At 39.4% G+C, this 22,536-nt stretch overlaps 1 long non-coding RNA gene across 2 annotated transcripts in view; it reads left to right on the top strand.

Moving 5' to 3' along the window:
• The window catches only part of LOC135318861 (uncharacterized), a 32,790-nt gene extending 14,655 nt beyond the window's left edge, over positions 1-18,135 (top strand). Inside the window, exons 3-8 of one of the 2 annotated variants that reach the window (XR_010377248.1) lie at positions 1,197-1,843; positions 5,051-5,123; positions 6,495-6,774; positions 6,848-7,063; positions 15,638-15,709; positions 17,081-18,135. This is a non-coding gene — a long non-coding RNA (uncharacterized LOC135318861). Of the gene's footprint in view, positions 1-1,196; positions 1,844-5,050; positions 6,775-6,847; positions 7,064-15,637; positions 15,710-17,080 lie in introns of both variants that reach the window. The other variant, XR_010377247.1, reaches the window with a different exon arrangement.
• The last annotated feature ends 4,401 nt before the right edge of the window (positions 18,136-22,536 follow it).

The following is a 22,536-nucleotide window of genomic DNA, read 5'->3' as shown; positions in this document are numbered from 1 at the left end:
AAGACTCCAATTTTGACATTGTGTTGATAACTCAGTGGCAGTCTTTCAAAGGTTAATAGAATTGATTTACATATTTTGGGATTTATGTGAAAATGAAGCTAGTTTTTGAAACATACAATATCTACCTTGAAGCCAGACTTGTGAAATTCTTGTAACATTTTGTCATCCCTAAGGAAAAAATATACAGATAGAATGAAATATAGCAGTCCAAAATGATTAAGGGGACATGTCAACTCTTTACTGTTGATGCTTCCAACACTAGGAGGAAACATGAAATAACTATTGAAAAATTGAAATAACCCCAAACCTGGGTTTCCCTGTTGCATGTGGTGCCCTTTCCTCCCAATGACACATACTGCCCAAAGTTGGCATTTCAAGGGGTAACATTCCTCTCTAGTAAAACACAAGACAAACCAAACAAAATATATACATACATGCTTGGTTCCAAAAGAACCTAGAGGCATTATAGCTATGAGAAAACTGTTGCAGCTTTGCTAGGCTATTGGGAACTAGGTGTTCTTCTATCAGTGGTGAGAACACTTAATTGTCCGATCATGTTGGGTAAAGCAATTATCAAAACCAAGTCTGCACCCCCATGATATAGTGCTTGACTGATGGGAAAAGACCGTTCACATAAAGTGTGTCCTTTAATGTCTATGGCGAATTTTACAGTTCAGTTCACTAAATGACTTATAATATTTACCTATACGGTCTTGAAAATCTGAGGCCTAATACATTTCAAGTTCAGTCAAATATTCCCCTCACTTACCACACTCCTTCACCCCAAAAAAGACATAACCCAAGCATTTGCTGAATGTAGGGGAAGGTCATCATTCCTTTCTGTGAGCTAATTATTCAATTCCTACCTATTTTATTTGAGAGTATTTGACCTTTGAGGAGTTCACTGTTGTGCACAGAGTGTGAAAGTGGAGGATCTCTGATTCTAGGAGGGTCTTGCTCTTCTCCTACTGTCTTCATTGCAGCTCATTTGGTGATCCTTTGAAATGGATGCCTGAGTGGAGGGGAGGGAAGAGAAAGTGCTTCATAGCTAGGCCCAACCCTGGGAAAAGGCTTACCTGGGCTTGGAGCTTTGTGGTCTGAATGGTTTGTAAATTCCCCTTGGGACATGTGGATTCTCATGACTTATTCCACCAACATGAGCGATTTTACCATCTCTGCCTTCTCTTCTCTTTTAGACGTCAGGAATCTTGGACCCGTTCTTGGAGCAGAGAATTGAGTACCTTCCTCAAGTGCACGTAGGTGTTCCACAGGTTTCTGCCATTATCAGCGAGGCTCAATATATCTCGTGATTTTCTTTCTTGCCTGGGATCCTCTGCAGAAGTCTCCATGCCAGTATTCTCCATTGTAGGAGAACAACCATCATCAATGTGTTCGCATCTCTCCTCAATCCATGCAGCCAAATTTTCTGCCAGGTTCTCTTCGTGTCTCCCATAAAGTCGACTTCTACAGGACTGGGCATGTCTAACAGTACCTCGGAGCCTCACCAGTAAGCTGATGACAGGCAGATCTTCCACTGTCTGACTTTTCAATTTCTAGAAACTGACCCATGATCTCAGGCCACTGGGCAGCAACAGTATCTCGAACTTACAGAGCTTCCTAAACAATAGACTTAAGCCAAGCTCCACAGAGTGTGGCAACCCCACCATGACACTGATTCACCCACCGAGCTCTGCCAAGTTACCTTGGATCCACCAGCTCATAACAAGCCTCATGGAACAAACCAACATTCCACCTGGAATCTAACCAGTAACTGCCATCCTCAATTGTTGCTGCATTTTTACAGTGTTGGTGAAGTGGCTGCATCAGACGACAGGTATTTAAGGTAAAAGTGATTCTCTCCATTAGCGTCCCATTGTCCTTTATTTCCTACCCTCTTTCCTTTAGTTCAGTTCTCTAAACACAGTACAAATGGAGGGAAGTGTGTCCATGATAAGTTTATGGTTTCATTCATCTTAAAACTTTCTAACAGTTAACAGTACAAAAAGACCCACTAAAGGAAACATATGTTTGTGTAATATCCATTCACCCATAATATATATCCGTCTGTTGATTTTCTGCTGAAAGACCCACAGTCTCAGAACATGGATCCATTTGTTTCATGGGGGCTGAAAATCCAAGAAATGAAACCATTCCCAAAATACACTTTACTGTCTGTCTCTCTTACTCTTAGAACAGTTTTGTAGAGCTGCTTTTCTTTGTTATAGATGTATGCCATTTAATCTCGTCGTAGTGTGGAATATGCCATTCATTCTTCATGTTGGAAGACTTTAAGAATATATCACGGAGTATGAATCCATTATATTCAAAATAGGCATTTGGGTTAGGTCACGATGTGCTCTTATGAATCAATATTTATGAATATTGATGCACGCATCTGTTTTCTGAATACAGGTATATTGAGTACATGCAAGCACTGATACTGGGTCGATGCATGCTGAATGATCCTTGACATCACTTTGCATATTTTCTTTTGAATTATAACGGTTCCTGTGGATATTATCGGCCAACAATACTCTTTTGGTGTTTATTTGTTTGTTTGTTTGTTTGTTTGTTTGATTGCTTGTTCTTAGATTTGCAAACACATTCGTCCTTGCATCTCTCTGTTTGCTTTAAACAGAGAGTCATATAAGATGATTCACTTATTATAGGGCTGAAAATCCCCTATGTTTTCCTGCTTCCCTCTCCCATCTTTAGGGTTTTGATGTCCTCCTTGCCTTCTTCTTGTTTATTGTCTGCAACTCATGGCTCTTCTTGCATTTCCAGTGACGGTTTTCTTATTTCCATTTCAACTAGCTTCTTTTCTATTCAGGGCAGTATTCTGAATCTTTCTTTTAGGAAAAGTTTCAAACTGCTGAATTCTTAAAGTTTCCAGGTATCTGAAATTCTCTAGCTCTGCCGTTATTAGAAATGGCGGTCTTGTTGCATAAGCTACCCTAGATTGCAGCTGTTTCTCATTCACGATTTCATCTAAGTCCTGGCACTCCTGCTTATCCTGCAATATTTCTGCCAAGATATAAGCTGAAACCCCTCTGGAGGTTCTGTTGTGACTTAGTTGCTTCCTTCTAGGTGCATTGGTAATCACTGTGTAGATCATGAACTTTGTTGATTTGAATGATAATACAGCTGCTTGTAGGTCTATTGGGATTCCACATAATTTGGATGCTGTTTGCTTACTTTTTTTGTATAGATGATTGCTTCTTCATTTTCAGCAATTTTCTGTCTGATTTTTTTCCAAATATCTTTTCAGACTGAATAATCTTTTCTTGCTTTTAACTCTGGGACTCTTATGAATCCTATTCTTTCATGCTTTGTCTTAAACCAAGATTCAACAGCAATGTTTGCATTGGTTTTCCTTTGCTTTTCTATGTCATTTTCTGATCGAGGGATTTCAGTTCCCCTGTGTTCACAGTCATTCATGAGTCCCTCTGCATTATCTAGTCTGCTTTGGACTGATTTTAGCCCTGCTATTATCTCATCCATTGAGTTTGCTGATTTTATTTTGCTCGTCTTTAGAGGGTCTCTTCCCCTTTTCTGGAATTCTGACTTTTGTGATTCTGAGACACTGTTGTTCTTCAGTGTTTCTATCACCTCCATTTTAAATAAATGTCTGATAGTGTTTCACAGTCTAGTTGTTTGAAAGCTTTTTTTTGAGCCTTCAACCTCTTTGGAACTAAAAATGTTACTTCCTGTTTCTTTTACTATACTTCTTTATCTCTACTGGTCAGTTAATTTCAAGTATCTAATGTAGACTTGTAGGGCTTTTTAAGTGAAAGTTTAAGTCTCTTGTGTGTACAAAGTTCCATGATATTTGTGTGAGGACAATTTTTCCTACACACTGATGCCATGTCATTTTCCTATATGTGTTGTCTTGTATATATCTAAATGCTGGTGATGCCTTTGCTGTGATGAACACAGCATACTCTTCGTTTTGTATAACCTCAATTTACTACGCTTATGTCACTGTACTGAAAGTGCACAGGACTGTTTCTCTTGTGGAAATGAAGCATGTAAAGCTTTCCAGCTCTGCAAGCTGTTGAATGTCATTTTGGAGTGTTTCAAAAACAGTATCATGACTGTGAGCTTGTCCTTTCTATTTCTATGGGAATGTACCAATGTTATGAGTTCGTTCCAGAGCTTCTCTGTCTACCGAAAAACCTGTGGAAACATATCTAAAGATGTCATGCATCGGGACCTGCAGTCATTATCACAGTGCCCCAGCTAGGTATCCTCCCTGAAGTATACTGTCAGTACCATTGAAAATGTAGCATTAACATTTGGTAGATAATGGTGAAGGAAATGCTTCATCTTCTCACGTTGTGAACCTAGACCACTGTTCTTTGTTCTCTCATCCTTGTGGCTTTGGACCATGAAGGCAACCACAGTGCTGTCCCTCATCCTTTGCCTCATAACAAACCGTAATCTCAGTCCAGTCTATCAATATAGCAGATCCTGAGGCTTTGGAAACTGATTTATACACCAAGGCCCCCTGGATCCCTCAGACCTGATGCTTGATGTCTCTAATTAGACCCCACACATGCTCTATTGGCAAAATTCCAAATTGGACCCTGGGCCTGCAGATGCAGTGCATGTGGCCATGGGACCTTTTGAGAAACTCAACCTCATGCGCCTGGTTTGTTGCTTTTTCATTGAGTTCCCAGGTCTGTTTCCTCTCTGGATAAGGCCAACCACAATCCACAACACACTCCAGTTCCCTGATACTCAGCGTGTGCCATCACCCATAGCCCTATCCCTCATTGTTCATAGCCAAAGTGAGCCCAAATTTGGCAGCTCTGATGTTGGTTTCAGAATCAATTGTGGGGATATTTTGTGCTGATTTCTTTGAGTTCTGTCAGCCAAGCATCTGCTGTGCATTCTACTAACACTCAGCGCATCGCTATCAATCCCATGCGTCCTGTCCGCTTGAGAGTGTGCGTCCAAATAAAACAGGGTTTCACCTTTGCTGCTCCATCAGCAGAGGTCAGGTCCTGCACTGATTTCCATTCTCTACAAGGCCTTTTTCTCTTTCCAGGTTTTCTGAGGCATCATTCTGTCTTTGGAAGTAAGAGACCACTCTTTGTCAAGTGTCCTGGACCATGGGCTGGGTGAGTGGATGTTTATTTTGCTGTGTACATGGGAGCAAGTGGGCACTGTTTGCACAGGTACTCTGCCAATTGGCTATGAATAAATCAACACTTTCCATATATAACACACAGAAATGTGATTCTTGTTTATCTCTTTTTCTATAAAGCCATGGTGGGAGGGATTCTCCAAAGAATCCAGTTTTGACATTGTGTTGATACCTCAGTTGCGGTCTTTCAAAATGTTAATAGAATTGATGTACAAATTGGGGATTTATATGAAAATGAAGTTAGTTTTTGAAACATACTAAATCTACCTACAAGCCAGACTTGTCAAATTCAGGTAACATTTTGTCAGCTCTAAGGGAAACATAGACAGATAGAATGTAAAATAGCAGTCCAAAATGATGAAGGTGTCATGTCAACTGTTTACTGTTGATGTCTGCAATACAAACAGGAACCATGAAATAAATATTGGAACCATGAAATAACCCCAACCCAGTGTTTCCATTTTGCATGTGGTGCCCTTTCTCCCAGTGACTCATACTGGCCAATGTTGTCATTTCAATGGGTAACATTTCTCTCTAGGAAGACACAAGCAACCCAAACCACTTATTTAAATATAGGCTTGGTTCCAAGACACCTAGAGGCATTATAGCTATGAGAAAACTGCTGCAGCTTTGCTAGACTATTGAGAAACAGGTTCTCTTTTATCAACGATGAGAATGGTAAATCATCTGATCGTGTTGGGTAAAGCAATTTAAGCCAACTAAGTGGGCACCCCGTGATATACTGCACCCGGGACTTGAACGAAGGGAAAAGACGGTCCACATAACTTGTGTCCTTATATGTATATGGCGACTTTTAAACTTCAGTTCACTAACTGACTTATAATAGTTACCTACACTGTCTTGAAAAGCTGAGGAAAAATACTTATTCAAGTTCAGTCAAATAATCCCCTCGCTTGCCAAACTCTCTTCACCCAAATAAGATGTAACCCCAGCACTTGCTAAATCAAGGGGTAGATAATCATTTCTTTGTGTGAGCTATATATTGAAACCCTATCTATTTTATTTGAGAGTATTTGACCTTTGAGGAGTTCAGTGTTGTGCACAGAGTGTGAAGTTGGAGGAACTCTGGTTCTAGGAGGGGCTTGCTATTCTCCTTCTGGCTGCATTGCAGCTCAGGGTCTGATCCTTTGAAATGGATGCCTGAGTGGAGGGGAGGGAAGAGAAATTGCTTGATAGCTAAGCCAAAACTTGGGAAAAGGTTTATCAGGGCTTCATGCTCTGTGGTCTGTGAGATTTGTAAATGCCCCTTGGGATGTGTGGATTCTCACGACCTCTTCCAGGAACATGAGTGGTTTTATCATCTTTGCCATCTCTTCTCTTTTAGACGTCAGGAGTCTTGGGCCACTTCTTAGAGCAGAGAATTTAGTACATTCCTCAAATGCACGTTGACTCTCCACAGTTTTATGTTAGTATCAGCGAGTCTCAATATGTCTCATGAATGACTTTCGAGCCTGGTATTCTCTAAAGTAGTCTCCATGAGAGTATACTCAATTGTAGCAGAACAACTCTCATCAATGTGTTCGCATCTCTCCTCAATCCGTGCAGCCAGCCTTTCTGCCAGCTTCTCTTCGTGTCTCCCATAAAGTCGACTTCTACAGGACTGGGTAAGTCTGAAAGTATATCAGAGCCTCACCAGTAAGCTGATGACAAGCAGATCTTCCACTGTCTGCCTTTTAGTTTCTAGAAAATGACCCATGATCTCAGGCCATTGGGCAGCATCAGTATCTCGAAATAACACATCTTCCTGAAGAATACACCTAAGCCAAGCTCCACAGAGGGCAGCAGCCCCTCCATGACACTGATTCACCCACAGAGCTCTGCCCAGATACCTTGGATCCACCAGCCTCAACAAGCCTTGTGGAACACACAACAATTCCACCTGGATTCAAACCGGTAAATGCCATCCACAATGGTTGCTGCATCTTATCAGTGTTGGGGGAGGGGCTGCATCAGACGAGAGGTTCCTAAAGTAAATGTGATTCTGTCCATTAGCATCCCATTGTCCTTTATTTCCTACCCTCTTTCCTTTAGTTCAGAACTCTAAACACAATACAAACGAAGGGAAGTTTGTCCATGATAAGTTTATAGTTTCACCCGTCTTTAAACTTTCTAACAGTTAACAGTACAAAAAGGCCCACTATAGGAAACATATGTTTGTGTAATATCCATTCACCCATAATACATATCTCTCTGTTGATTTTCTGCTGAAAGACCCACAATCTCAGAACATGGATCCATTTGTTTCATGGGGGCTGAAATTCCTAGAAATGAAACCAATCCCAAACTGCACTTTACTGTCTGTCTCTCTTACTGTTACTACAGTTTTGTAGAGCTACTTTTCTTTGTTCTAAGTGTATGCCATTTATTCTCTTCGTAGGGTTGAATATGTCATTCATTCATACTTGTACAGCTGTATCACGGACTATGAATCAATTTTATTCAAAATATGCATTTGGGTTAGGTCACGATGTGCTCTTATGAATCAATATTTATGAATATTAATCCACGCATCTGTTTTCTGAATACAAGTGTGTTGAGTACATGCAAGCAGTGATATTTGGTCGATGCGTGCTGAATGAACCTTGACATCACTTTGCATATTTTCTTTTGAATTATCACGAACCTGTGGATATATATCAGCCAACCGTACACTTTTGGTGTTTTTTTTGTTTGTTTGATTATTGGTTTGCTTTTTCTTTGATTTGCAAACACATTCGGTCATGCATCTCTCTGTTTGCTTCAAACAGAGAGTCATATAAGATGATTCACTTATTATAGGGCTGAAAATCCCCTTTGTTTTCCTGCTTCCCTCTCCCATCTTTAGGTTATTGATGTCCTCCTTGCCTTCTAGTTAATTCTCTGCAACTTATTGCTCTTCTTGCATTTCCAATGATGGATTTCTTATTTCCATTTGGTCTTGCTTCTTTTCTCTACAGGGTAGAATTCACAATATTTCTTTAAGATAAGTATTGAAATGCTGAATTCTTTTAAGTTTTTCCGGTCTGTGAAATTCTCTAGTTCTGCCGTTATTAGAAATGGTGGTCTTGTGGCATAGGCTAGCCTAGATTGCACATTTTTCTCTTTCAGGATTTCGTCCAAGTCCTGGCACTCGTTCATGTCCTGCAAAATTTATGCCGAGATATAAGCTGAAACCGCTCTTACGGTTCTGCTGTGACTTAGTTGCTTTCCTCTAGGTGCAATGAAAATCACTGGGTTGATCATGAACTTTGATGATTAGAATGATAATACAGCTGCTTGTAGGTCTATTGGGATTCCACATAATTTGGACACTCTTTGCTTCCTTTTGCTGTACGGATGATTGTTTCTTAGCTTTCAGCAAATTTCAGTCTGATTATTCTCCAAATATCTTTTCTGTCTTTTGTTTTATATCTTGCTGTTCCCACTGGGAATCTTATGAAACATATTCTTTCATGATTTGTCTTACCCCAGGATTCAACAGCAGTATTTGCATTGGTTATGCCTTGCATTTCTATGTCATCTTCTGATAGAGGGATTTCAGTTCCCCTGTTTTCACAGTCATCCATGAGTCCCTCTGTATTATCTAGTCTGATTAGGACAGAATTTAGCCCTGGTAATATCTCATCCATTGAGATTTCTGATTTTATTTTCTCGTCCTTAGAGGTTCTCTTCCCCTTTTCTAGAATTCTGCCTTTTATGATTCTGAGACACTCTTGTCCTTCAGTGTTTCTCTCCCCTCCATTTTCAATACTTGCTCTGATAGTGTTTCAGTCTAGTTGTATGAAAGCTTTTCTTTGGGCCTTCAATTTCTTTGGAACTGAAAATGGTACTTCCTGTTTCCTTTACTATACTTCTATATCTCTACTGGTCAATTACTATCAGGTATTTAATGCAGACTTGTAGGGCTTTTTAAGTGAAACTTTTGGTCTGTTGTGTGTATGCAATTCCATGATATTTCTGTGAGGACAATTTTTCCTACTCATTGATGCCATGTCATTTTCCTGTGTGTGTTGTCTTGTATATCTCTATTTGTTGGTGATGCCTCTGTTGTGATGAACACACCATACCCTTCTCCTTTAGTATAACGTCATTTTTACTACGCTTATGTCACTGATCTGAAAGTGCACAGGACCCTTCCTCTTGTGGAAATGAAGCATGTCAAGGTTTTGAGATTTGCAGGCTCTTTAATGTTACTTTGATGTGTTTTGAAAACAACATCGTGACAGTGAGCTTCCCCTTTCTATTTCCATGGGAATTTCCCAATGTAACAAGTTCTTTCCAGAGTTTCTCTGTCTACAGAAAAAACTGTGGAAGCATATATAAGGATGTCATGCATCAGTGACTGCTGCCATTACTGCATAGCACCAGCTAGGTGTCCTTGGTGCCATAACCATTCAGTGCCATTCAAAATGTAGCATCTGCATTTCAGAGATTATGGTGAAGGAAATGCTTCATTTTCTCACACTGTGTACCTAGACCAGTGTTCTTTGTTCTCTCATCCTTGTGGCTAGGGACCACGAAGGCAAACACAGCTTTCCTGCATAATCTGCCTCATACCAAACGTAATCCCAGTCCAGTCTCTAAATGTAGCAGATCCTAAGCCTTTGGAAAATTATTTCAACCATAAGGCCCCCTGGATCACTCAGACCATATGCATGATATCTCTGATTGAGCCCCACATGTGCTCTATTGGCAAAATACCAAATTGGTCCCTGGGCTTACAGATGCAGTGTATGTGGCCATGGGACATTTCGAGAAACTCAACCTCATGCACCAGGTTTATAGCTTTCTCATTGGTGTCCCAAGTCAGCTTCCATTCTGGATAGGGAGAACCACAATCCACAACACACTCCAGATCCCTGAGGTTCAGCATGTGTTATCATCCATTGCCCTATCCCTCATTGTTCGCAGCCACTGTGAGCCCAAATATGGCAGCACCAACCTTGGTCTCAGAATCAATTGTAGCGATGTTTTGTGCTGATTTCTTTGAGTTCTGTCAGCCAAGCATCTGCTGTGCACTCTTCTAACACTCAGCACATCGCTTTAAATCCCATGCATTCTGTCCTCTTGAGAGTGTGCTTCAAAGTAAAACAGGGATTCACCTTTGCTTCTGCATTAACAGAGATCAGGTCCTGCACTGATTTCCATTCTCTAATTTGACTTCTCCCCCTTCCATGTATTCTGAGGCCTCATTCTGTCTTTGGAAATAAGAGATCACTGTTTGGCAAGTGTCGTGGACCACGCACTGGGTGAGTGGATGTTTATCTTGCTGTGTAGATGGGAGTGAGTGAGTGTAGGTTGCACTGCTACCCTGACAACTGGACATCGATAAATCAACACTTTCCATGTATAACTCACAGAAATGTGATTCTTCTTTATCTCCATTTTCTATACAGCCATGGTGGGAGGGTTTTTCTGAAGACTACAGTTTTGAAATTGTGTTGATACCTCAGTTGCAGGCTTTCAAAAATTTAGTAGAATTGATTTATATTTTTGGGGATTTATATGAATATGAAGATAGATTTTGAAACATACTAAATCTGCCTACAAGCCAGACTTGTCACATTGAGGTACCATTTTGTCAGCTCTAAGGGAAAAGAAGACAGAATGTAAAAAAGCAGTCCAAAATGATGAAGGGGACAGGTCAAATGTTAAATGTTGATGTCTCCAACACAAACAGGAACCATTAAATAAATATTGGTCCCATGAAATTACCCTCACAAAATGTTTCCCATTTGCATGTATTGCCGTTTTCACCCAGTGGATTGTACTGGCCAATGTTGTCATTTCTATGGGTAACATTTCACTGTAGGAAGACACAAGGTAACCCAAACTACTTATTTATATATACGCTTGGATCCAAAAGCAACTACAGGCATTAAAACTATGAGTAAACTGCTGCAGCTTTGATAGGCTATTGAGAACCAGGTGCCCTTTTATCAAAGATGAGAATGCTTAATCTTCCAATTATGTTGTGTAAAGTAATTAAACACAACCATGTCTGCACCCATATGATATACTGCACCAGGGGCTTCAGTGAAGGAAAAGACTATCAACATATCATGTGTCCTTACATGTCTATGGCGACTTTTACAATTCAGTTCACTAACTGACTTATACTAGTTACCTAGACTGTATTGAAAAACTGAGGACACATACATATACAAGTTCAGTCAAAGATTCCCCTCACTTACCACACTCACTTCACCCCAAAGAAGATGTAACCACAGTATTTGCTGAATCTAGGGGAAGGTCATCATTTCTTTGTGTGAGTTAATATTCAATTCCTACCTATTTTAGTTGGGAGTATTTGACCATTGAGGAGTACAGTGTTGTGCATGGAGAGTAAAGTTGTAGGAACACTGATTCTAGGAGGTGCTTGCTATACTCCTACTGGCTTCAATGCAGCTCAGGTGCTGATCCTTTGAAATGGATGGCTGAGTGTAGGGTAGGGAAGAGCAAGTGCTTGATAGCTAGGACCAACCCTGGGAAAAGGCTTACCAGGGATTCGTGCCCTGAGGTCTGAGTGATTTATAAATGCCCCTTGGGACGTGTGGATTCTCATGACCTCTTAAAAGAACAAGAGGCATTTTATCAACTCTGCCATCTCTTCTCTATTAGACGTCAGGATTCTTGGACCAGTTCTTGTAGCAGAAAATTGAGTACCTTCCACAAGTGCACATTGACCCTCCACAGGTTTCTGTCAGTATCAGCAAGGCTCAATATTTCTCATGAATGTCTTTTGAGCCTGGTATTCTCTACAGAAGTCTGCATGCCAGTATTCTCCATTGTAGCAGAAGAACACTCATCAATGTGTTCACATCTCTCCTCAATCCGTGCACTCATCCTTCTGACAGCTTCTCTTGGTGTCTCCCATGAAGTCGACTTCTACAGGACTGGGCAAGGCTGAAAGTCCCTCGGAGCCTCACCAGTAAGCTGATGACAGGCAGATCTTCCACTGTCTGCTGTTTCAATTTCTAGAAACTGACCCGTGATCTCAAGTCTTTGGGCAGCATCAGTATCTCGAAATTACACAGCTTCCTGAAAAATAGACCTAAGCCATGTTCCACATAGGGCGGCATCCCCTCCATGACCCTGATCCACTCACAGAGCTCTGCCCAGTTACCTTGGATCCACCAGCTACACCAAGACTCGCAGAACACACTGACATTCCACCTGGAATCAAACCGGTACCTGCAATCCACAATATTTGCTACATCTTGTCAGTGTTGGGGGAGGGGCTGCATCAGACGAGAGTTTCCTAAGGTAAATATGATTCTCTCCATTAGCATCCCATGGTCCTTTTTTCCCTACCCTCTTTGCTTTAGTTCAGATCTCTATACACAGTACAAACCGAGGGAAGTGTGTCCATGTTAAGTTTATGGTTCCACACGTCTTTAACCTTTCTAAAAGTTAACAGTTCACAAAGACCCCACTATAGGAATCTTAAGTTTGTGTAATAGCCATTCACCCAGAATACATATCTGTCTCTTGCTTTTTGGCTGAAACTCTCTCACACTCTCAGATCATGGATTCATTTGATTCATGGGGGCTGAAATTCCTAGAAATGAAGCCCATCCTAATGTACACTTTAATGTTTGTCTCTTTTGCTCTTAGTACAGTTTTGTATAGCTACTTTTCTTTGTTATAGGCATATGCCATTTATTCTTACGTAGGGTTGAATAGGCGATTCATTCATCCTGTAGGATGTCTAGTAAATCTATATAATGAAATACGAATCAATGTTATTCAAAATAGGCATTTGGTTTAGGTCACGATATGCTCTAATGAATCAACTTTTTGAATATTAATGCACGCATCTGTTTTCTGAATACAAGTGTTTTGAGTACATGCCAGCAGCGATAATGTATCGATGCGTGCTGAATGATTCTTGACACCCGTTTGAGTATTTTCTTTTGAATTATCATGGTTTCTTTGGGTATATGTCAGCCAACCATAGTATTTGGTGTTTGTTTGTTTGTTTGATTTTTTGTTTGTTTGCTTGTTCTTTGTTTTGCAAACACATTAGGCCATGCATCTCTCCGTTTGCAGCAGAGAGTCTCATAAGCTGATTAACTTTGTATAGTGCTGAAAATCAGCTATGTTTACCTGCATCCCTCTCCCATCTTTAGGGTTTTAATGTCCTCCTTCCCTTCTTCTTGTTTATTCTCTGCAACTCTTTGCTCTTCTTGCATTTCCAATGATGGTTTTCTTATTTCAATTTCATTTTGCTACTTTTCAATTAAGGGTAGAATTCTCAATCTTTGTTTAATGATAAGGTTCGAGCTGCTGAATTCTTTTACGTTTTGCCGGTCTATGAAATTTTCTAGATCTGCCGTTATCAGAAATGGCAGTCTTGTGGCATAGGCTACCCTAGAATGCAGATTTTTCTCATTCAGGTTTTGGTCTATGTCCTGGCACTCCTACCTGTCCTGCAATATTTCTGTCGAGGTATAAGCTGAAACCCCTATGGTCTTTCTGTTGTAACTAAGTTGCTTTCCTCTAGGTGCATTTAAAATCACTGGGTTGATCATGAAATTTGATGATTTGAATAATACAGCTGCTTGTAGGTTTATAGGGATTCCACATAATTTGGATGCTGTTTGCTCCTGGTTTCATATAGATGATTGTTTCTTGGCTTTCAGCAAATTTCAGTCAGATTTTTCTCCAAATATCTTTTCAGAGGTTTTTTTTTTTTTTTTTTTTTTTTTTTTTTTTGTATACCCAGCTTTTCCTTCTGAGACTCTTATGAATCCTAGTCTTTCATGATTTGTCTTACCCCAGGATTCAACAGCAATATTTGCATTGGTTTACACTAGCTTTTCTGTGTCATCTTCTGATAGAGGGATTTCTGTTCCCCTTTGTTCAGACATTCACGAGTCGCTCTGCATTATCTAGACTGCTCAGGACTGACTTTTAATCTGCTATTATCTTATACATTGAGTTTACTAATTTTATTTGGCTCATCTTAGAGGTTCTCTTCCCCTTTTCTGATATTCTGCCTTTTGTGATTCTGAGACACTGTTGTTCTTTATTGTTTCTCTCACCTCCGTTTTCAATAATTTCTCTAGTAATGTTTCAAAATCTAGTTGTTTCAAAGCTTTTTTTTGGCCTTCAATCTCTTTGGAACTGAAATTGTTACTTCCTGTTTCTTTTACCATATCTTTATCTCTATTGGTCAAGTACTATCAGGTATCTAATGCAGACTTGTAAGGCTTGGTTAAGTGAAACTTTTAGTCTATTTGGTGTACCCAATCCCATGATATTTCCCTGAAGACAAATTTTCCTTGACATTGAAGCCATTTCGTCTTCCTGTGTGTGTTGTCTGGTATACCTCTATTTACTGGTGATACCTTTGTTTTGATGAACACACCATACGCTCATCACTTAGAATAATCTCCTTTTATTATGCTTATGTCACTTTTCTGAAAGTGCACAGGACCCTTCCTCTTGTGGAAATGGAGCATCTAAATGTTTTCAGTTCTGTAGGCTGTTGTATGTCATTTTGGAGTGTTTTCAAAACAGAATATTGTTAGTGCACTTGTCCTTTCTAGTTCTATGGGAATGTCCCAATTTTACCAGTTCTTCCCAGAGCTTCTCTGTCTACAGAAAAACCTGTGGAAACATATCTAAGGATGTCATGCATCAGGGCCTGCTGCCATTATCCCACAGCCCCACCAAGTTGTCCTCGGTGCCGTACAATTTCAGTACTATCCAAAATGTAGCATCTGCATTTCAGAGGTAATGGTGAATGAAATGCTTCACCTTCTCATGCTGCGGACCTAGACAACTAACCTTTGTTCTCTCATCCTTGTGGCTTGGGACCACAAAGGCAAACACAGCGATGTCCTGCATCCTCTGCCTCATACCAAAACTTAATCCCAGTCCAGGCTAGGAAACTAGCTGATCCTAACACTTTGCAATCTGATTTCAACCCCAAGGACCCCTGGATCCCTCAGACCAGATGCATGATTTCTCTAATTGAGCCCCACTCGTGCTCTATTGGCCAAATGTCAAATTGTTCCCTTGGCCTGCAGATGCAGTGAATGTGGCCATAGGACATTTCGATAAACTCAACTTTGCGCACAGGGTGGTTGCTTTCACGTTGGGGTCTAAGGTCAGTTTCCTCTCTTGGTAGGGCAAACCACAATCCACAACACACTCCGGATCCCTGAGACACAGCGTGTGACATCATACATAGCCTTATACCTCATTTTCAACAGCCAATGCTAGCTCAAATTTGGCAGCTCGGATCTTGGTCTCAGAATCAATTGTGGGGATATTTTGTGCTGATTTCCTTGAGTTCTGTCAGCCAAGTATTTTCTGTGCATGCTTCTAACACTCAGCGCATCGCTTTCAATCCCATGTGTCCTTTCCGCTTGAGATTGTGTGTCCAAGTAAAACAGAGTTTCACCTTTGCTGTTCCATCACCAGACGTCAGGTACTGCACTGATTTCCATTCTCTACTTTGCCTTCTCCTCCTCCCAGGTTTTCTGAGGCCTCATTCTCTTTTGGAACTAAGGGACCACTCTTCAGCATGTGTCCTGAACCAAGGGCTTCGTGAGTGGATGTTTATCTTGCTGTGTACATGGGAACGAGTGAGCATAGTTGGCACTAATACCCTGCCAACTGGGCATCGAGAAATCAACACATTCTATATATAACTCACAGAAATGTGATTCTTGCTTATCTCTGTTTTCTATACAGCCATGGTGGGAGGGTTTGTCCGAAGACTACAGTTTTGACATTGTGTTAATACCTCAGTTGCAGTCTTTCAAAAGGTTAATAGAATTGATTTACATATTTTGGGATTTATATGAAAATGAAGTTAGATTTTGAAACATACTAAATCTAATTACAAGCCAGACTTGTGAAGTTCTTTTACAATTTTGTCAGGTCTAAGGGAAAAATAGACAGATAGAATGTACAGTAGCAGTCCAAAATGATGAAGGGGACAGGTCAAATCTTTACTTTTGATACCTACAACACCAACAGGAACCATGAAATAACTATTGGAACCATGAAATAACCCCCATCCTGGGTTTCCCTTCTGCATGTGCTGCACTTTCCTCCCAATGACACATACTGGCCAATGTTGTCATTTCAAGGGGGAACATTTCTCTCTAGGGAAACCCAATTAAACTAAAACACCATATTTATGTGTATTCTTGGTTCCAAAACTCCTAGAGGCGTTATAGCTATGAGAAAACTGCTGCAGTTTTGCTCTGCTATTGAGAACCAGGTGCTCTTCTATCAACCATGAGAACAATCGGTTGATCATGTTGGGTAAAGCAGTTTAACCCAACAAATTATGCACCAACATGATATACTGCACCTGGGGCTTCAATGAAGTGAAAAGATGGTCCACATATCATGTGTCCTTACATGTCTATGGTGACTTTTACAGTTCACTTCACTAACTGACTTATAACTGTTACCTATACTGTCTAGAAAAACTGAGACCTAATATATATCAAGTTCAGTCAAAGATTCCCCTCACTTACCAAACTCCCTTCACACCAAGGTAGACGTAACCCCAGCATTTGCTGAAACTAGGCTAAGTTCATCATTTCTTTGTGTGAGCTATGTATTCTCTTCCTATCTATTATAGCCGACAGTATTTGATCTTTGAGGATTTAAGTGTTGTGCACAAAGTGTGAAGTTGGAGGAACACTGTACGTAGGAGTGGCTTGCTTTTCTCCTACTGGCTTCATTGCAGCTCAAGTGCTGATCCTTTGAAATGGATGCCTGAGTGGAGGGGAGGAAAGAGCAATTTCTTGATATCTAGGCCCAACCCTGGGGAAAGCTTACCAGGGCCTCATGCTCTGTGGTCTGTATGATTTTTAAATGCCCCTTGGGATATGTGGATTCTCACAAACCCTTCCAAGAACATGAGCGGTTTTATCATCCCTGCCATTTCTTCTCTTTTAGACGTCAGGAATCTTGGACCACTTCTTGGAGCAGAGAATTGAGTACCTTCCTCAAGTAAACGTTGACCCTCCACAGGTTTCTGCTAGTATCAGTGAGGCTCAACATGACTCATGAAAGTCTTTCAAGCCTGGTATTCTCTAAAGAAGTCTTCATGCCAGTATTCTCTATTGTAGCAGAACAACTCTCATCAATGTGTTCGCACGTTTCCTCAATCTGTGCAGCCAGGTTTTCTGCCAGCTTCTCTTCGTGTCTCCATTAAAGTCGACTTCTACAGCACTGGGCAAGTCTGAAAGTACCTCACAGCCTCACCGGTATGCTGATGATGGGCAGATCTTCCACAGTCTGTCTTTTCAGTTTCTTGAAACTGACCCGTGATCTCAGGCCATTGGGAAACAGCAGTATCTCGAACTTACAAATCTTTCCGAAATTAGACCTAAGCCAAGCTCCACAGAGGGTGGCAGTCCCTTCATGACACTGATCCACCCACAGAGCTCTGTCCAGTTAACTTGGGTCCACCAGCCACAACAAGCCTGGTTGAACACACCAATATTCCATCTGGAAAGCAACCAGTAACTGCCATCTCCAATATTTGCTGCATCTTTCCAGTGTTGGGGGAGGGGCTGCATCAGACGAGAGATTCCTAAGATAAAAGTGATTCTCTCCAATAGCGTCCCATGGTCCTTTTTTTCCTACCCTCTTTCCTTTAGTTCAGAACTCTATACACAGTACAAAATAGGGAAGTGTGTTCATGTTAATTTTATGGTTCCACACATCTTTAACTTTTCTCACAGTTAAAAGTACAAAAAGACCCCACTATAGGAATCTTATGTTTGTGTAATAGCCTTTCACCCAGAATACACATCCGTCTGTTGCTTTTCGGCTGAAACACCCACATTCCCAGAAAATGGATCCATTTGATTCATGGCGGCTGAAATTCCTAGAAATTAATCCAATCACAATGTACACTTTACTGTCTGTCTCTTTTGCTCTTAGTGCAGTTTTGTAGAGCTACTTGTCTTTGTTAAAGGCATATGCCATTTATTCTCTATGTAGGGTTAAATAGGCCATTCATTCTTCCTATTGGAAGACTAGTAAATCTATATCATGGAATACGAATCGATTTTATTCAAAATAGGCATTTGGTTTATGTCACGATGTCCTCTTATGAATCAGTATTTTTGAATATTATTGCACGCATCTGTTTTCTGAATACAAGTCTGTTGAGTACATGCAAGCAGCAATACTGCGTCGATGCGTGCTGAAAGCTCTTTGACAGCCCTTTGAGTATTTTCTTTTGAATTATCATGGTTCTTTGGATATATATCATCCAACCGTACTGTTTTGGTGTTTGTTTGTTTGATTGTCTGTTTGCTTGTTCTTTGTTTTGCAAACACATTAGGCCATGCATCTCTCCGTTTGCTTCAAACAGAGGGTCATATAAGCTGATTCACTTAGTATAGTGCTGAATCTCACCAATGTTTTCCTGCTACCCTATCCCATCTTTAGGGTTTTGATGTCCTCCTTGCCTTCTTTTTGTTTATTCTCTGCAAGTCATAGCTCTTCTTGCATTTCCAATGACGGTTTTCTTATTTCCATTTCGTCTTGCTTCTTTTCTATTCAGGGTAGAAATCTCAATCTTTCTTTTAGGATAAGGTTAGAACTGCTGAATTGTTTTAAGTTTTGCTTGTCTGTGAATTTCTCTACTTCTGCCATTATTTTAAAGCGTGGTCTTGTGGCATAGGCTACGCTAGTTTGCAGCTTTTTCTCATTCAGGATTTGGTCTATTTCTTGGCACTCCTCCCTGTCCTTCAATATTTCTGTCGGGATATCAGCTGAAACCCCTCTGGAGGTTCTGTTGTGACTAAGTTGCTTTACTCTAGGTGTATTTAAAATCATTGGGTTGATCATGAACTTTGATGATTTCAATGATAATACAGCTGCTTGTAAGTCTATTGGGATTCCGCCTGCTTTGGAAGCTGTTTGCTTCCTGATTTCGTATAGATGATTGTTTCTTGGCTTTCAGCAAATTTCAGTCTGATATTTTTCGAATACATTTTCAGCCCTTTTTTTGTTTTTTTTTTCTTATTTTTTATAATCTTTCTTTTTCATCTGGGAATCCTATATGTCCTAACCTTGCATTCTTTGTCTTTTCCCATGTTTCAACAGGAATGTTTGCATTGGTTTATGCTTGAATTTATATGTCATCTTTTTACTGACAGTTTTGTGTCCTCATGTCTTCTCAAACACTTTTAAGTCCTTCTTCATTATCTAGTCTGCCAATTCCTGTCTTTAGCCATGCTATTATCTCATCCACTAAATTTTCTTTTTGTTTTTAACTGTTTATTGATTCATAATGATTTTACAATTTTGTTTCAAATTCCAGTGTAGAGCACCATTTTTCTCTTATGCATGTGCATATATACATTCATTGACATTTCTCTTCTTTTTTAGCCAACACAAAATCTTGTATATATTTCCCTGTGCTACACAGTACAGTCTTGTGTATATTTTCTACATTTTGATATCCCAGTCCTTTCCCACCCCCATTCCCCTTTGATCAGAAGTTTTTATTCTATGTCTATGAGTCTGTCTCTGTTATATATATATATACATATATTTCCACATATAAGTGATCTCATATGGTATTTTTCTTTTTCTTTCTGGCTTAATCCGCTCAGAATAGTATTCTCCAGTAACAAACATGTTGCTTCAATTGGTATTATTTTGTCAGATTTTATGTCTGAATAGTTTTCCATTTTATAAATATACCACATCTGCTTTATCCAGTCATCTGTTGATGGACGTTTAGGCTCTTCCTGTGTCTTGGCTATTGTAAATAGTTCTGTTATGAACATTGGGGTGCAAGTGTCATTTTGAAGTAGGGTTCCTTCTGTATATATGCCCAAGTGTGGTACCCTGGGTCATATGTTGTCTAATCCTAATCTTTTTAGGAATCTCCATACTGTTTTCCACAGTGGCTGCACCAAACTGCATTCTCTCCAGCAGTGTAGGAGGGTTCCCTTTTATCCATAGCCTTTCCAGCATTTGTCATTTGTGAACTTTTGAATGATGGCCATTCCGACTTGTTTGGGGTGATACCTCATTTTAGTTTTGATTTGCATTTCTCTGATAATTTGTGATATTGAGCTTTTTTTCATGTGCCTATTGATCATTCGCATGCCTTCCTTGGAGAATTGCTTATTTGGGTCTCCTATCCATTTTGGATTGGGTTGTTTGTTTTTATTCTTATTAAATTGTGTGAGATGCTTATATATTCTGGAGATCAAGCATTTGTCAAATTCATTTGCAAAATTTTTTTCCCATTCACTAGGTTGTCATTTTCTTTTACTTATGGTTTCTTTTGCTGTGCAGAAGCTTGTAAATTTTACTAGGTCCCATTTGTTTATTCTTTCATTTATGCCTATTGCTTGGGTTGACTGTTCTAGGAGAATATTTTTGAGATGTATGTCAGATAATGTTTTGCCTATATTTTCCTCTAGGAGGTTTATTGTATCATGTCTTATGTTTAAGTCTTTGATTCATTTTGAGTTTATTTTTTTGTATGATGTAAGGGAGTGTTCTAGCTTCATTGCTTTACATGCTGCTGTCCAGTTTTAACAACCCCATTTGCTGAAGAGACTCTCTTGACTCCACTGAATATTCTTGCCTCCTTTGTTGAAGATTAGTAGACCAAAATTTTGTGGGTTCATTTCAGGGCTCTCTATTCTGTTCCAATATTCCATATGTCTGTTTTTGTACCAATACCATAATATCTTGATTAGTGTAGCTCTGTAGTATTGTCTGAAGTCTCGGAGAGTTATTCCTCCAGCCTCTTTTCTTTTTCTTCAGCAATTCTTTGGCAATTCTAGGTCTTTTATGGTTCCATATAATTTCTTATTTGAATTTAATAGATGCAGACAAAGCATTTGATAAAATTCAATGCCAATTTATGATAAAAATTCTCACCAAAATGGGCTTATAGGGAGCATATCTCAACATGATAAAAACTATTTATGACAAACCTACAGCCAGCCTAGAACTCAATTGTGAAATGCTGAAAACCTTCCTACTAAAATCTGGGAAAAGGCAAAGTTGTCCACTCTCCCCATTTCTATTCAACTTAATCTTGGAAGGCCTAGCCACTGCATTCAGGCAAGAAAAAGAAATAAAAGAGATCCAAATTGGAAAAGAAGCAGAAGGAGATAAAGATCCCTGTGCTATATGGAAGAAATTTGTTTTTTTCAATCCAGTTTTTATATATTGTGGCCCACATTTGCAAATCACAAACTCCCAAATTTATCCCTTCCCACTCGCTTTCCCCCAGTAACCATAAGAATATTTACTTTGCTTGCAAGTCTGTTTCTACTTTGTAGATGAGTTCATTACTGTGTTCCTTTTCTTTCATTTGTTAGATTTCACATATAAGTGATACCATATATATTCTTTCTCTTTCTGGCTTCCTTCACTTAAGAATGATGATCTCTATATCCATCCATGTTATTATATTATTCTTTTTTATGGCTGAATAGTATTCCATTGTATAAATATAACACTGCTTCTTTATAGTGTCATATGTCAATGGACATTTAGGATGTTTCCACATCTTGGCTATTGTATATTGTGCTGCTATGGACATTGGGGTGCATATATCTTTTCAATTTAGAGTTCCCTCTTGATATATACCCAGGAGTGGGATTGCTAGATCATATGATTGGTACAGCCATTATGGAAAACATTATGGATATGTCTCAAAAAACTAAAAATAGACTTACCGCATGATCCACTCCTGGGCATATCTATTTCTGAATGATCTGAGTATAATTTATAGAAATCGTGTCTCAAATTCAGTGACTATTTTTTAAGATATAGATTTCTCTTATGCAATCACTATATATTTATCAAAATCAGGATAATTAATACTGATTCAGTATTATTATGTATGCCACAGTTCATATTCAAATTGTACCAGCTGTTCTAATCATGTTCTTCTTAATAATTTTTTTTTTTGGTCCAACTGCAATCCAGATATTTGTGGGAAAGTTTTCAGTTTTTCACCATTGAGTATTGTGCTGGCTGTAGGTTTGTGAAAAATAGCTTTTATTAAACAACGTTATGTAAACTTTATTATGATTTGTTCTACTTCTGTGAAATATGTCCTGGGTAAATTGATAAGGATCACCTTAAATCTGTAGATTGCCTTGGGCATATGACCGTTTCAACAATATTGATTCTTCCAATCCAGGAGCATGGGATATCTTTCCATTTTTTTTGTCTTATTTAATTTCCTCCATCAGTATTTTATAGTTTTCTGTGTAGAAGTCTTTCACTGCCTTGGTTAGATTTACTCCTAGGTATTTTATTACTTTGGGGGCTATTTTAAAGGGGATTGATTCTTTACATTCTTTTTCTGTTGATTCATCATTAGTGTAAAGAAATGAAATTTATTTTTGAATACT

Source organism: Camelus dromedarius, chromosome 22, assembly GCF_036321535.1.
Source record: "Camelus dromedarius isolate mCamDro1 chromosome 22, mCamDro1.pat, whole genome shotgun sequence".
Taxonomy (NCBI): Eukaryota; Metazoa; Chordata; class Mammalia; order Artiodactyla; family Camelidae; genus Camelus; species Camelus dromedarius.
This window is presented reverse-complemented; position numbering and strand designations above follow the sequence as displayed.